Genomic DNA, 12,911 nt, shown 5'->3' on the forward strand with positions numbered 1-12,911 from the left:
ACCATTACTATACTATTGTTCGATAGGTGCACTTGCCTTTTCGTCGTGATAATAGTTAGTCTAGGTTTGATCTTCATTATAAATATTTATTACTTGTTACGAATCACGCGATCAATACCTTAAATCATTTATTAAAAAGGAAAATAAGAAAATTTAAACATTTGATAGAATGAACAAAATTTGATTCCATTTAGTGTTATCTTCCCAATAATGTTTCAGACGCTGAGCATTAACTTGAAAATTACATCCCTTACCTTGGAGTTCAACAACTTTGTATGGATGGATGCGATGAATCGTAAATAGACCGGACCAACGAGATTTTAGTTTACCTGGAAGGAACTTCAATCTGGAATTAAATAACAAGACTTACTGACCTGCTTCAAACTCTCAAACTTGAATGTACTTGTCATGCCATTTCTTAAGTCTCTCCTTGAGTAGTTTTGCATTTTTGTATGAGCACGTTCGGAATTCTTCTAGCTCATTGAGTTGGAGCATCCGTTTCTCTTTAGCAAGCTTAAGATCCAAGTTGAGTTGTCGAAGGGCCTAGTAAGCTTTGTGTTCTAACTCCAAAGGCAGATGAAAAGCTTTCTCAAAGACCAACCTGTAGAGTGAAATCCCTAAAGGTGTCTTGTATGCTGCCCTATAAGCCCATAAAGCATCATCCAGCGTTTTGGACCAATCTCGTCAGTCCGAGAAAGCTACCTTCTCAATTATGTCATTGATCTCTTTGTTCGCCAGTTCAACTTGCCCATTTGTCTGCAGATGGTAAGCTGTAGCGACCTTGTGTTTCACTACATGTTTATCTAATAACCACTTCAACCACTTGTTCACAAAATGGGACCCTTCATCGCTGATAATAGCTCTTGGGGTTCCAAACCTTATGAACACCTGTTTCTACAAAAACTTAATTACAACTTTAGCATCATTTGCAAGATAAGCTTCAGCCTCGACCCACTTAAACACATAGTCTACTACTATTACTATGTACTTGTGGCCAAAAGATGGCGGAAAAGGACCAAGAAAGTCAATACCCCATACATCGAACAATTCTACCTCAATGATATTTGTTCGAGGCATCTCATTTCTGTTGGTGACATTTCCAACCCTTTGACATCGATCACAACTCTTTACGTAAGCATATGCATCATTGAATAGATCTGGCCAAAAGAAGCCGGCTTGTAATACTTTGGTCGCAGTACGAGTTCCTCCGAAGTGTCCCCCACTTGAAGCTAAGTGACAATGGTATAGAATCTTTTGTACTTCATCTTCTACCACACATCTCCTGATCATTTGATCTGCACACTTCTTGAACAAGTATGGTTCTTCCCAGAAATAGTTCTTCACATCGTGAAAAAACTTTTTCCTTTGATGATACATCTTATCAATCGGCATCAAACCACAAGCTAAATAGTTAGCAATATCAGCAAACCAAGGGGTATTATGGACATGATTTACCTTCAGTATGTGTTCATCTGGAAATGTCTCTTGAATTGGTATAAAAGGAGAGTTCCCTTCTTGCGGCTTCAATCTGGACAAGTGATCTGCTACTTTATTTTCCACTCCCTTTCGATCTTGAATTTCTAGATCCAACTCTTGAAGTAGAAGTAACCGTCAGATCAACCTCGGCTTAGCGTCTTTCTTAGAGAGTAAGTACTTAATTGTCGAGTGGTCCGTATAGATAGTCACTTTGGTACCTACAAGATAAGATCGAAACTTGTCAAAAGAAAACACAATAGCAAGTAACTCTTTCTCTGTTACCATATAATTTAGTTGAGCTCCTGTCAGAGTTTGACTTGCGTAGTAGATGGGATGAAAAACTCCGTTCCTTCGCTAGCCCATGATAGCTCCTATCGCGAAGTCACTTGCGTCACACATCAATTGAAATGGCAAATCCCAAACTGGCGTGACTATTATGGGTGCCGTAACTAACCGACTCTTCAAATATTTGAAAGCCTTTAAGCATTCTTCATCAAACTTGAACGTCGAGTCCTTCGCCAATAATTTGCATAAGGGTTTAGCAATTTTGGAGAAGTCCTTGATAAATCTTCGATAGAAACCGGCGTAGCCCAAAAAGCTCCTAACACCTTTTATAGATGTTGGAGGTGGGAGTTTCTCAATAACATCTACCTTTGCTTTATCTACTTCGATTCCATGTCTCGTTATCCAATGCCCTAGAACAATCCCTTCTCGTACCATGAAATGGCACTTTTCCCAGTTGAGTACTAGGTTTGTTTCTTTGCATCGCATTAGTACCTTGGCTAGATTGGCTAGGCAATCGTCATATGTATCTCTAAATACTGAAAAATCATCCATAAAAACTTTCAAATACTTCTCAACCATGTCAGTAAAAATAAACATCATACATCTTTGAAATGTAGCAGGTGCATTACATAAACCAAATGTCATGCGTATAAATGCAAATTTACCATACGGACAGGTGAATGTTATCTTGTGCTAATCTTTTAGTGCTACTGTAATCTGATTATACCCTGAGTATCCATCAAGAAAACAATAGTAGTCTTGCCCCGCTAGTCTATCCAGCATCTGGTCTAAAAACGGAAAGGGAAAGTGATCTTTCCCAGTCGCCTTGTTCAACTTTCAGTAATCGATGCAAATTCTCCATCTTGTAACCGTTTTAGTTGGTATCAACTCGTTATTCTCATTTTCAATGATCGTGATACCTCCTTTCTTTGGCACGCACAAGGTTGGACTTACCCATGAACTATCTGAGATGGGGTAAATTATACCCGCATCTAACCACTTAATGATTTCTTTCTTTACTACGTCTTTCATGATTGGGTTTAGTCTTTGTTGTCCATCAATCGTCCCTTTCTTGCTATCCTCTAGTATGATCTTGTGCATGCATACAGATGGGCTAATAATGTGGATATCGGCTATGGTCCATCCGATAGCCTTCTTGAATTGCTTCAACACTAAAATGAGTTTCTCTTCTTGCTCAGTAGTTAATTCTGCTGAAACAATCACATACAGAGTAGAAGAGTTACCTAAATAAACATATTCTAGATTCGAAGGTAGTACCTTCAGTTCTAATTTAGGTGGCTCCTTGATTGATGCTTTTGGTTGGGTATAATCCCTTTCCTCTAACTCCAAAGATTCAAAGCGGGATTGCGAAATAAATCCCCTTTGATTAGCTTCTAACAAAGCTAAGTATTCATCCTCCTCTTTATCATTCGGAGGATCTGATGTTAAAATTTGTTCCAACAGATCCTCAACATAGTTGAGCTCCTTCTCCACTATTAAATCTTCTAAATCGGATACAGTAGAACAATCATCAATTTGTTACGAAATCGCATAGACTTAAAAACATTAAATGTTACCTGATCATCCTGAACATGCATAGTAAGCTCGCCCTTTTGCACATCAATAAGGGTTCTTCTGGTTGCTAAGAACGGTCTTCCTAAGATAATTGACACTTCTTTGTCTGCTTCAAAGTCTAGAATAACAAAATCAGCAGGGAAAATAAATTTATCTGCACGTACCAATACATCCTCGATTTTTCCATCTGGATGTGCTAAGGATCGATATACTAGTTGAAGTGTAGCCGTAGTAGGTCTAACTTCACCTATCCCCAACTTTCTAAATATTGACATAGGCATCAAGTTGATACTCACACTAAAATCACATAGTGCCTTACCACAATATGTTGCTCCAATGTTGCAAGCTATGGTAAAACATCTAGGATCCTTCAATTTTGGGGGTAGTTTGTCTTGAAGATATGCACTGTATTCCTTCGTCAGAGGTACCATCTCAAATTCTCTGAGTTTTCTTTTTTGTACAGGATATCTGTAACACCCCAAACCCGGCCTAGAAGTTTGGCTCGAATTTGGTGTGTCATATTGAAGTGTTTTTCGAAAACCATGTTTCCATTAAAAACCCTTCTTAATAATTAAAAACTTATACCCTTTTTAAACCTCGTTAGAAAACCTCAGCTGAATAACATTCTTAACAACTTTGTAAAAATATTGGCAGTTGCGCAAGCTTAATTTAAAAACAATTACGGATACGTGATGTTTTGAACAATAGTAGTTGCTTTGGAAAACCGTGTTCTAATACTAGCAATTATAAGAACAACAAATAAAATTCCAAATTTGAAATCCAGAAAATTACAACGGCTTTACTACAACCCACATAAAAACATTTAAAAGTAATAACCAAAACTGTAACATAAACAGTGTATGTGGCTTCCTCCGAGCCTCTCGCAACTCCGATTCATCTAAGGCTGGAAATTACCTAAAAGGTTAATAAATGGGGTGAGTTTACAAAAACTCAGTGTGAAATCCCCTACTACTTAAAAGGAACAGTCAGTTATATAAAATAATTAAAAGTCTGGCCCTAGCCCTACTTACAGTTTCAGTATCAATTGGGCCTTAGCCCATTATAACAGACAGTACCAAATGGGCCTTAGCCCATTACAGAATAAGAAACATTATCAGAACTAGAATCAAAATAAGAATCAGAATCAGAATTAGGACACAGAATCAGAATCAGTATCAGGTAACAGAATCAGAATCAGAATGTGAATGCAATCCCAACCCAATCCATCCGTATACACTCTCATACCAACCTTACACCATGTGGGGAGACAACTCGACCCACCCATCCGCTACACACTACAGAATTTGAAGCACGGCTGCCAGAACAGATATTGTGACAGAGTCACCAGATACAGGTATTGTGGCAGAGCCACCAGAATAGATATTTGAGGCATAGCCACAAGAAACAGAAAATGTGGCAAAGCCACTTAACAGAATACGTAGCACAAAGCCATCAATAACGACATCATGTTAGGCACATAGCCATCAACTAGAGTAACATAACTGGCACACAGCCCTAGGTAAATATGATCGACACAGAGTCGTCAATAACCATATATTGGCACATAGCCTTAGGCGAATACGTTTGGCACACAGCCATAATCAGGTTGGCACAGAGCCATATGTAGGTTGGCGTAAAGCCATAATCAGAATAATTGGCTTTAAGCCATTGGTAGTTGTATCATGTTAGGCACATAGCCATCAACGACGGTAATATAGTCGGCGCACAGCCTTGGGTAAATATGATCAGCACAGAGTCATCAATAATCATATATTGGGCTTAAAAGCCACCGATGGATCCATAGTCGTCAAGCAACCATGCGATCCTAACAGATCAGATCTTCCTCCGTACAAAATCCCAACCCATGCAACATGTCATGTATGCAGAATGTCATGCCCATATTTGAATCAAACAAACACAGTCAAGTAATTCATATCACCAACATATATTCACAATCAAATCCATCAACGACACAGTCCAAGTCAGTCACTTGCCCAGAAGGGCAAAAAAGTCATTTAACACCCTAGGGGCAAAATGGTAATTTTACCCCCACAAGGGTATCTAGGTAATTCTACCCTACAGGGGTATTTCGGTATTTCTACCCTACAAGGGTATTTTGATAATTCTACCCTATAGGGGTATTTCGGTATTTCTACCCTACAAGGGTATTTCAGTAATTCTACCATATAGGGGTATTTCAGTAATTCTACCCTACAGGGGTATTTCAATAATTTTGTAAATTGAGGGTAAAACGGTAATTCTATAAATCAGGGGTACTTTGATAATTTTACAAGTCGAGGGTATTTTAGTAATTTGGTAAACTAAAGTATTCTAAACAGGGATAACAATGTATGTATTAAACAAGTTAAATTTGGCATTATAGATCAAGAAAAATGTGATTCAAGTCTTTATCAGGGAAAAAACAAGGTTTACGAAGAATAGGCTCGTTTTCATCATTTTGTACTCAGGAAGTTCATATACAAATAATGTGATGTTATGTTATATTTTTGATGTTGAGTATTACGTGAATTCAAATTCTTCAATGTTATTATGAGTTATGCTTTGATTACTCCACGAGTAAGTGATGAGTATTATGGATATTGTGATCGACATTCCGAGCTAGCTTGACAGAGATGTGATATCGAAAAATCCTATTTGAACCTTAGGAAGAGTTTAGGATATAAGTGACATGTCACTAGGAATCATGTGATTTATGAGCTCATGAGATATGTTTATGTGGTTCCGGGTGCTGGTCTTGTACGTCTTACTGGTGGCTGGGTTGTCCGGCATGTGTTGCGGATACCTGACAACTTGTGTGAGTAGCCCTTGTAGCTACGTCCTGACCAACAGCTTGTGTGAGCAGACCCATGAGTATCTCAAGAATGAGCCTTTATTTGTTATGTGATATGAAGTAGCTTTAGCTACGTATGTGGCACTTATGTGCGAGCCTTCCGTGTATCTAATAGTATTCCTAGTGTTCAACGGGTAAATTACTGAGTAACTTGACTGAAGACCCAAGGGGTAAGTCAATGAGAAGAATAAATAAGAGATTATGTTATGAGTCGTTAAAAGTATGTATACCGAACTCATGAGTAATGCCTTGGTATGTGTTGAACTTATGACAAAGTTGTTCATGTGATGAGTAAGTTTAAGTGATTTGATGAATTATAAGTTATGTTCATTATGTTAAATGTATATTAAATACTTGTTTATATATCATGTTATTTGCATATGGACTTACTAAGCTTTAACGCTTACCGCCTTCCTTTCCATCTTTTATAGTGTCGCCAAGCTAGCTCAGGGATCGAAGGACGTCAGAGATTTGATTACACTATTAATTGGACATTTGGATATAGTCAGTCTCGACATTTTGAGTATGGCATGTATAGGGGACTTGGTCTTTTTGTTATGTGTCATATTGATTAGCTAAATGAATTGGCTCATGATGGTGTTGTGATTTATTTTGTATATGGCCATGAGATGTGACTTATATTTGCTTCTCGGGTTGTAACCCTAATTATTTATGCATGCATACAATGTGTTTATCTTTGTGATGTGGTTGTTGGTTGCTTGCTGGTAATGGATGTGATAAATGGCACATATGTTTAATGAATGAATTGGGACTAAAAGATATGACCATTTTCATGGTATAATTGAGTAGGTTGAAGGTAGGTTGAATGTAGGTTTATAAGGATGAATAAATATGAAATTGGTGTGGAATGCAATATGAAAGCATGATGGTTTGAGCATGTGCTATGTTGACATTACAAAGTAATGGAATAATCATGATTGTGAGTACTTGAGTGACTAAATATTTTATGTTTCATACCATAAAAAGTGTATAAGTGAGTGAGCATTTAAGGGTGGCGAATGGCTTGGAAATTAGCCTAGAATTTGTCCATACGGGTAGGCACACGGGCATGTATCTAGGTCGTGTGTGACACACAGTCTGCCCCATGGGTGTGTGGTCCAGCTGTGTGTCCTCTGCACCCTAATTAGGCAAAACAGTATGCCCAGTAGTAAACACACGGCCTCAGGACATGGGAGTGTGCCCAGGCAGTGTGAAGTCTGCACTTAATTTTTGGAATTACATTCGCCACACTGCCTAAGCACACGGACGTGTGACTTGGCCGTGTGGCCCTAATTGTGTTGATGATGTCATAAATAGAGAGTTACACAAGCTGAGGACACGGGTATGTCCCAAGCCACACGGGCGTGTGTGACCACACGGTCTACCTTCATAGGCGTGTGACCCTGTTTCATGAAACTTTCTCTAAGTATTCCTAAAGTTTTCTAAAGTTCTCAGATTAGTCCCGAACTACTTCCGATGTATGTTTTGGGCCTCGTAGGCCCATATAAGGGACAATTTGCATTTGCATGAATGAATTTAATTTGAGCTAAATTTTATGGCCCAGTTTTGTATGTTTGCTTATGTATAAGTCCGATAATGCCTCGTAACTTGTCTCGGTGTCAGAGACGGGTAAGGGGTGTTACAATATTTGTGAAATAAGGACTAAATTGGTAATATTTGAAAGTTTAGGGGCTAATATGAAATATGCCCAAAAGAGTAATTTTGGACTAAATTGAATGAGTAGATGAATAAATAAGTTAATTTTGAATTCATATAGATCAAGAAAGAAAGAATTATGATTTAGATATGGGGAAAAACAAGGTTGTCGAATAATTGATTCGATCAGTCAATTCCAAAAACAAGGTAAGTTCGTATAATTGAACTTGAATGTGTATACATTTATTGAATGGATGAAATTGAGATAGTATTTATTCTATTGGATAAATGTTGAGATATTACGTGAAATGTACGAGTTGAGTAAGGCAAGTTGCCGAAAAAGACCATGGTCAGGCTATGGCAATCGAATAATAAGACCACAACTGGGTTATGTCATGTAAATGAAAGACCATGGCAGGGCCTTGGCAATGTAAGTGTAAGACCATAGTTGGACTATGGTATCAGAATATCAATGAATTTGTATAGTGAGCACTTATAAATAAGAAATGTTTGATAAGAGTTTTGATGAGAAATGGAAAAGTATCGGTTCAAGTATGTACGGAAAACTATTCAAGTATCGAGTTAGATGAAGTTGAGAACTCATGAATGATGATATGAATAAATTTGATGTTAGGTCATGAATTGATGCTTTAAATGTTAATGATATTATCTATTTTGAATTGCTAATGAATGTTGTGATTATTTCACATTCACGTACAAACTTACTAAGTTTTATAGCTTACTCTATTTAATTTTCACTGTTCTATAGATTTACGAAGCTAGCTTGGATCTGAGAATCGCCAGAGACTTTATTGTACTATCGATCATCTATTTGGTACTTTTGAAGCTATGTATATATGGTATATCGCATGGATAGGCTTGAGTCATTTTGGTATGTTTGATGGATATGTATTTTGGCCATTTGAGTTGGCATAAGATGATGAACTTGATGATGCTTATGAATGTGCAATTAATTCTACTTTTAATGTTGGTAATAGACCTATAATGAATGAATGGGATTGAAGTAGTTATGTGTGTTTGGATTGGTTTTGCTAAATGAATTATATGTGTGAATTATACTTAGTAAAGCAAGTTAAATTATTTGGTATTTGAATAGGTGAATGGTATGGATTTGAGTATTGAATTTAGTTGAAATGGATATGGTATGATTATGTATTAGTTGGTGAACTTTGGTTTCATATTTGTGACCTAAAATGATACCAATTGAGCTTGAGTAGATATATGCAAAAAGGGTGGCTATTTGGCTTTGCAAATGGTCAATTTTTGTCCACACAGGCAGAGACACGGGCATGTGTCTCAGCCATGTACGACACACGGTTAGGTTACATGGCCGTGTGTCCCCTGGTGTTGAAATTGAATTGAAGTCAGTATACCTACCTAAATGGCACATGGCCTAGCACACGGGCATGTGTGGCCATTTCGAAGGGCACACGGGTGTGTGGTTGGCCGTGTGACCCAAGTCAGTATACTCTCCAGTTTTCACAAGGCCTGGCACATGGGTGTGTCCTTGACTGTGTGATACAAGTCTATATGTATTCCTTGTTTTCACACGGCCTAAGACACGGGCGTATCTACTAGCCGTGTGAGGCACACGGCCTGTTCACACGGGCGTGTGACCTTTGTATGATTGAAAAATTTATAAGTTTTTCGAAATTTTCGTATGTTATCGGTTTAGTCCTGAACCATTTCTAAAGCATGTTTAAGGCCTCGTAGGCCCTTAAAAGGGACAAGGTGGTTGTATTGAATGATGTATGAGAATAATTGCTTTATAATGATAAATGCAAGCTATATGTTCTGTATTGATCGGTAATACCTTGTAACCCTATTTCAACAGCGAATACAGGTTAGAGGTGTTACATCTAACCTTCTCAGTCCTAATGCCTAAACACCAACATATGATAGAGTTTTCAACTTGATTCAAATAAAGTATGATTTTCTTTCGTAATTCATTTTTTATTTACATATTATTTTTTACATTTATTCGAGATTTGATCCTCACATGTAAATTTTTTTTGTTGAATGGATATTATATTAAAAAAAACCTTACCATTAAATTGAAATAAAATAAAAGCGTATTTGCATATTATGTTTATTCTTTAAAAAAAATACAAAGATACTTAGTAGCATTATAACTACACTTGTAGACCATTGCTGATACATGAAATAATTATATGAAATTGCAATGAGACTTTGAATTCAAGTAATCTACCCAACAAAATCGATGGCCCTTGGCTTGTGAGACCAACTCAATCAAGGCAAGCTTGGTTTGTTTCATTGAAAATGGTTTCCGAAAAGTATTTTCTACATTTTCCTATGTTTGTTTCATGGAAAACAGTTTAGTCAATAGAAAGTAACTTACAAGTTAACGAGAAATAAGCCCTTTTTTCCTCTATAAGAACTTACCCTTTATGAGTGATTTTATTTTATTTTTTTATAAAAATTAACTTAAATCAAGCTTAATATTATTATATTAATAATTTTATCTTTTTAAAAATATTTAAAATTAATAAAACAGTATAATTTTCAATATTATTAAAGATACATATTTAATTATCTATACCTAACCATATAATAAATTATTAATATAATACAGAAAATAAATTAATAATGGATAATTTAATTCATTGTTTTTTTTATAAAACAATACGTAGAACTTCTCATAACTCCTCTCCAACCCTTAATATAGGAGAGCATTAATGCCCTTCAGCATGCTCAAACCCACAGTCTCCTGCATGTGCAACAATATCGATGCCAACCGAGCTAAGTCGACAATTTTATTCATTATTTTCATTTTTATATATAGAAACCTTAAATAATTATATTAAGTCACGTGACTCTTTTTCCTATATCAAGTTTGTTGGCAAATTAACAAGGAAATTCCCTTCCGAAAAGAAAAAAAAAAGGTGCTAATTATAGTATGTAAAACTTGGTCATATTATTTACCCACGCTAATTAAAATAGAAAATGTTTAGTTGGTTATAATTTGGCTTTACTCTCTCTATATAAGATGGGTTGAAACAAAACAGAAGACAGAAATCATTCTCTCTTTGAAATAAATAAAAAGAAAGTATGGCTATTCAATTTAATTTTGTTTCATCCATGTTAATACTATTACTTTTATCTATATAATCCGCTAAAGGTCAAGGAGGAGGAGGTGGTGTTGTTGTTGATGTTGTTGCAAAATTTGGTGCAAAGGCAGACGAGAAAACAGATTTGAGTAAGGTAAGCAAAATATCATATAACTTTATAGTCAGCAGATAAAACCACGCATAACTATTTTTCAAATCTCTTATCTTTATATGTATCTTTTTTTCTTTTTTTTTGTTTTAGCCATTGTTGGATGCTTGGAAAGAAGCATGTGCCTCGACATCTCCAGCAAAAATTGTGATTCCTAAAAGTATATATTTTTTAAGTACAGCTACCTTAGATGGTCCTTGCAAGGCTCCTATTGAGCTTCAAGTTGAAGGCACTGTGAAGGCTCCGGCAGACCCTGGTGCTTTCAAGTAGCCTAAATGGATTGCCTTCAATAGAAATTGAAAATTTCAAATTGTTTGGCGGAGGAGTTTTCGATGGCCAGGGAACCACTTCTTATAAAAGGGAAGGTTGCGAAAAGCATGATTATTGTGATTCACTTCCTATTGTAAGTTCTTTTCTTATTGAGAAGTTATGACTTTTTTTTTATAAATAAAATTAAGTAATAATTAATTTTTTTCATACTGAAATTAAACAGAATCTAAGGTTTGATTTTTTAACCAACACAATGGTACAAGGTATAACTAGCAAAGACAGTAAGCAGTTTCACGTTAATGTTCTAGGATGCAAAAACATTACTTTCGAACATTTCACCGTATCTGCACCTGGAGAAAGCCCAAACACAAATGGGATTCACATCAGGAGATCAGATGGGGTTAATGTTCTTAACACGGAGATAAAAACTGGTGATGATTGTGTTTCAATAGGGGATGGTTCCAAAAATTTGGTTATCAATGGAGTAACTTGTGGACCAGGACATGGTATCAGTATTGGTAGTCTCGGATTGTTTAAAAATGAAGAACCCATTGATGGAGTTATAGTAAAAAACTTCACCTTGACTAATACTTCAAATGGTGTTAGAATCAAAAGTTGGCCAGGTGTTGAACCCGGCTCTTGTTCAAACATTCACTTTTAGGATATTACCGTGACCAATGTCAGTTCTCCTATTATAATTGATCAGAAATATTGCCCATGGAACAAATGCAAAATAAATGTATGTATATATTTATCAAAATCGTAAGAGAGCAAAAAAGAGTTAATCGGTCATTAAATCATTATTTTGTTGATGCAGGAAGAATCAAAAGTTAAACTAAGTAACATTAGTTTAAAAAACATTCACGGCACTTCTGCGCTTCCAGAAGCTGTCAAGATTGTTTGCAACACTACTTTGCCGTGTGAAAATGTGGAACTTGCCGACATTGAAATTACGCTCAGTGGACCGGCTGGACCTGTAGTATCACAATGTTCAAATATGAAGCCTAAAGTTAGTGGCAAACAAAATCCGGTTGCATGTTCCGCCCCTATCGAAGCAAAACCTACCCCGGCTGCTTAATCAATAGCATAGGTATAAATTTTTTTGATGAGGTTGTAACTCCTATAATTATTTTTGTTTTGCAAACAAAATTTGTTTTGTTTTACATTCCATTTTATTAAGAATATTTTTCTTAAACATAATTATTTTTAAAAATACACTTCAACAAAAAATATTGCAATGTGATAACATTTCATGCATTTAAGCTTACGATATAATTAACTACTAAAATACTACTGAACCATATACTATTTAATTATCTTGTTTTTTACTTATCTAAATTTGTTTTTTTTATAAACTTGGCATAATAAAAATTTTAATTCTCAATATTTATTCATTGTATCAATTTAATTTTGGTTCTAAAAATAACCTTTAAGTTTTACACATTGTATAATTTGATTTTTTTATAGTTTTTCTTTTTTTTTATGACTTTTTCACCTTAAAAGCTAAAAAAATAAATTTATGAATTAAATTTGATCCAAA

The 12,911-nt window shown here is 35.8% G+C and overlaps 1 long non-coding RNA gene across 1 annotated transcript; it reads left to right on the forward strand.

The window, feature by feature from the left end:
- Positions 1-10,897: 10,897 nt before the first annotated feature.
- Positions 10,898-12,566, forward strand: LOC107896170 (uncharacterized). Its single transcript, XR_001683628.2, has 3 exons — positions 10,898-11,086; positions 11,195-11,504; positions 12,189-12,566. It is a non-coding gene; the product is annotated as an uncharacterized lncRNA (long non-coding RNA).
- Positions 12,567-12,911: the final 345 nt, after the last annotated feature.

Source organism: Gossypium hirsutum, chromosome A07 (assembly GCF_007990345.1).
Source record: "Gossypium hirsutum isolate 1008001.06 chromosome A07, Gossypium_hirsutum_v2.1, whole genome shotgun sequence".
Classification (NCBI taxonomy): Eukaryota; Viridiplantae; Streptophyta; class Magnoliopsida; order Malvales; family Malvaceae; genus Gossypium; species Gossypium hirsutum.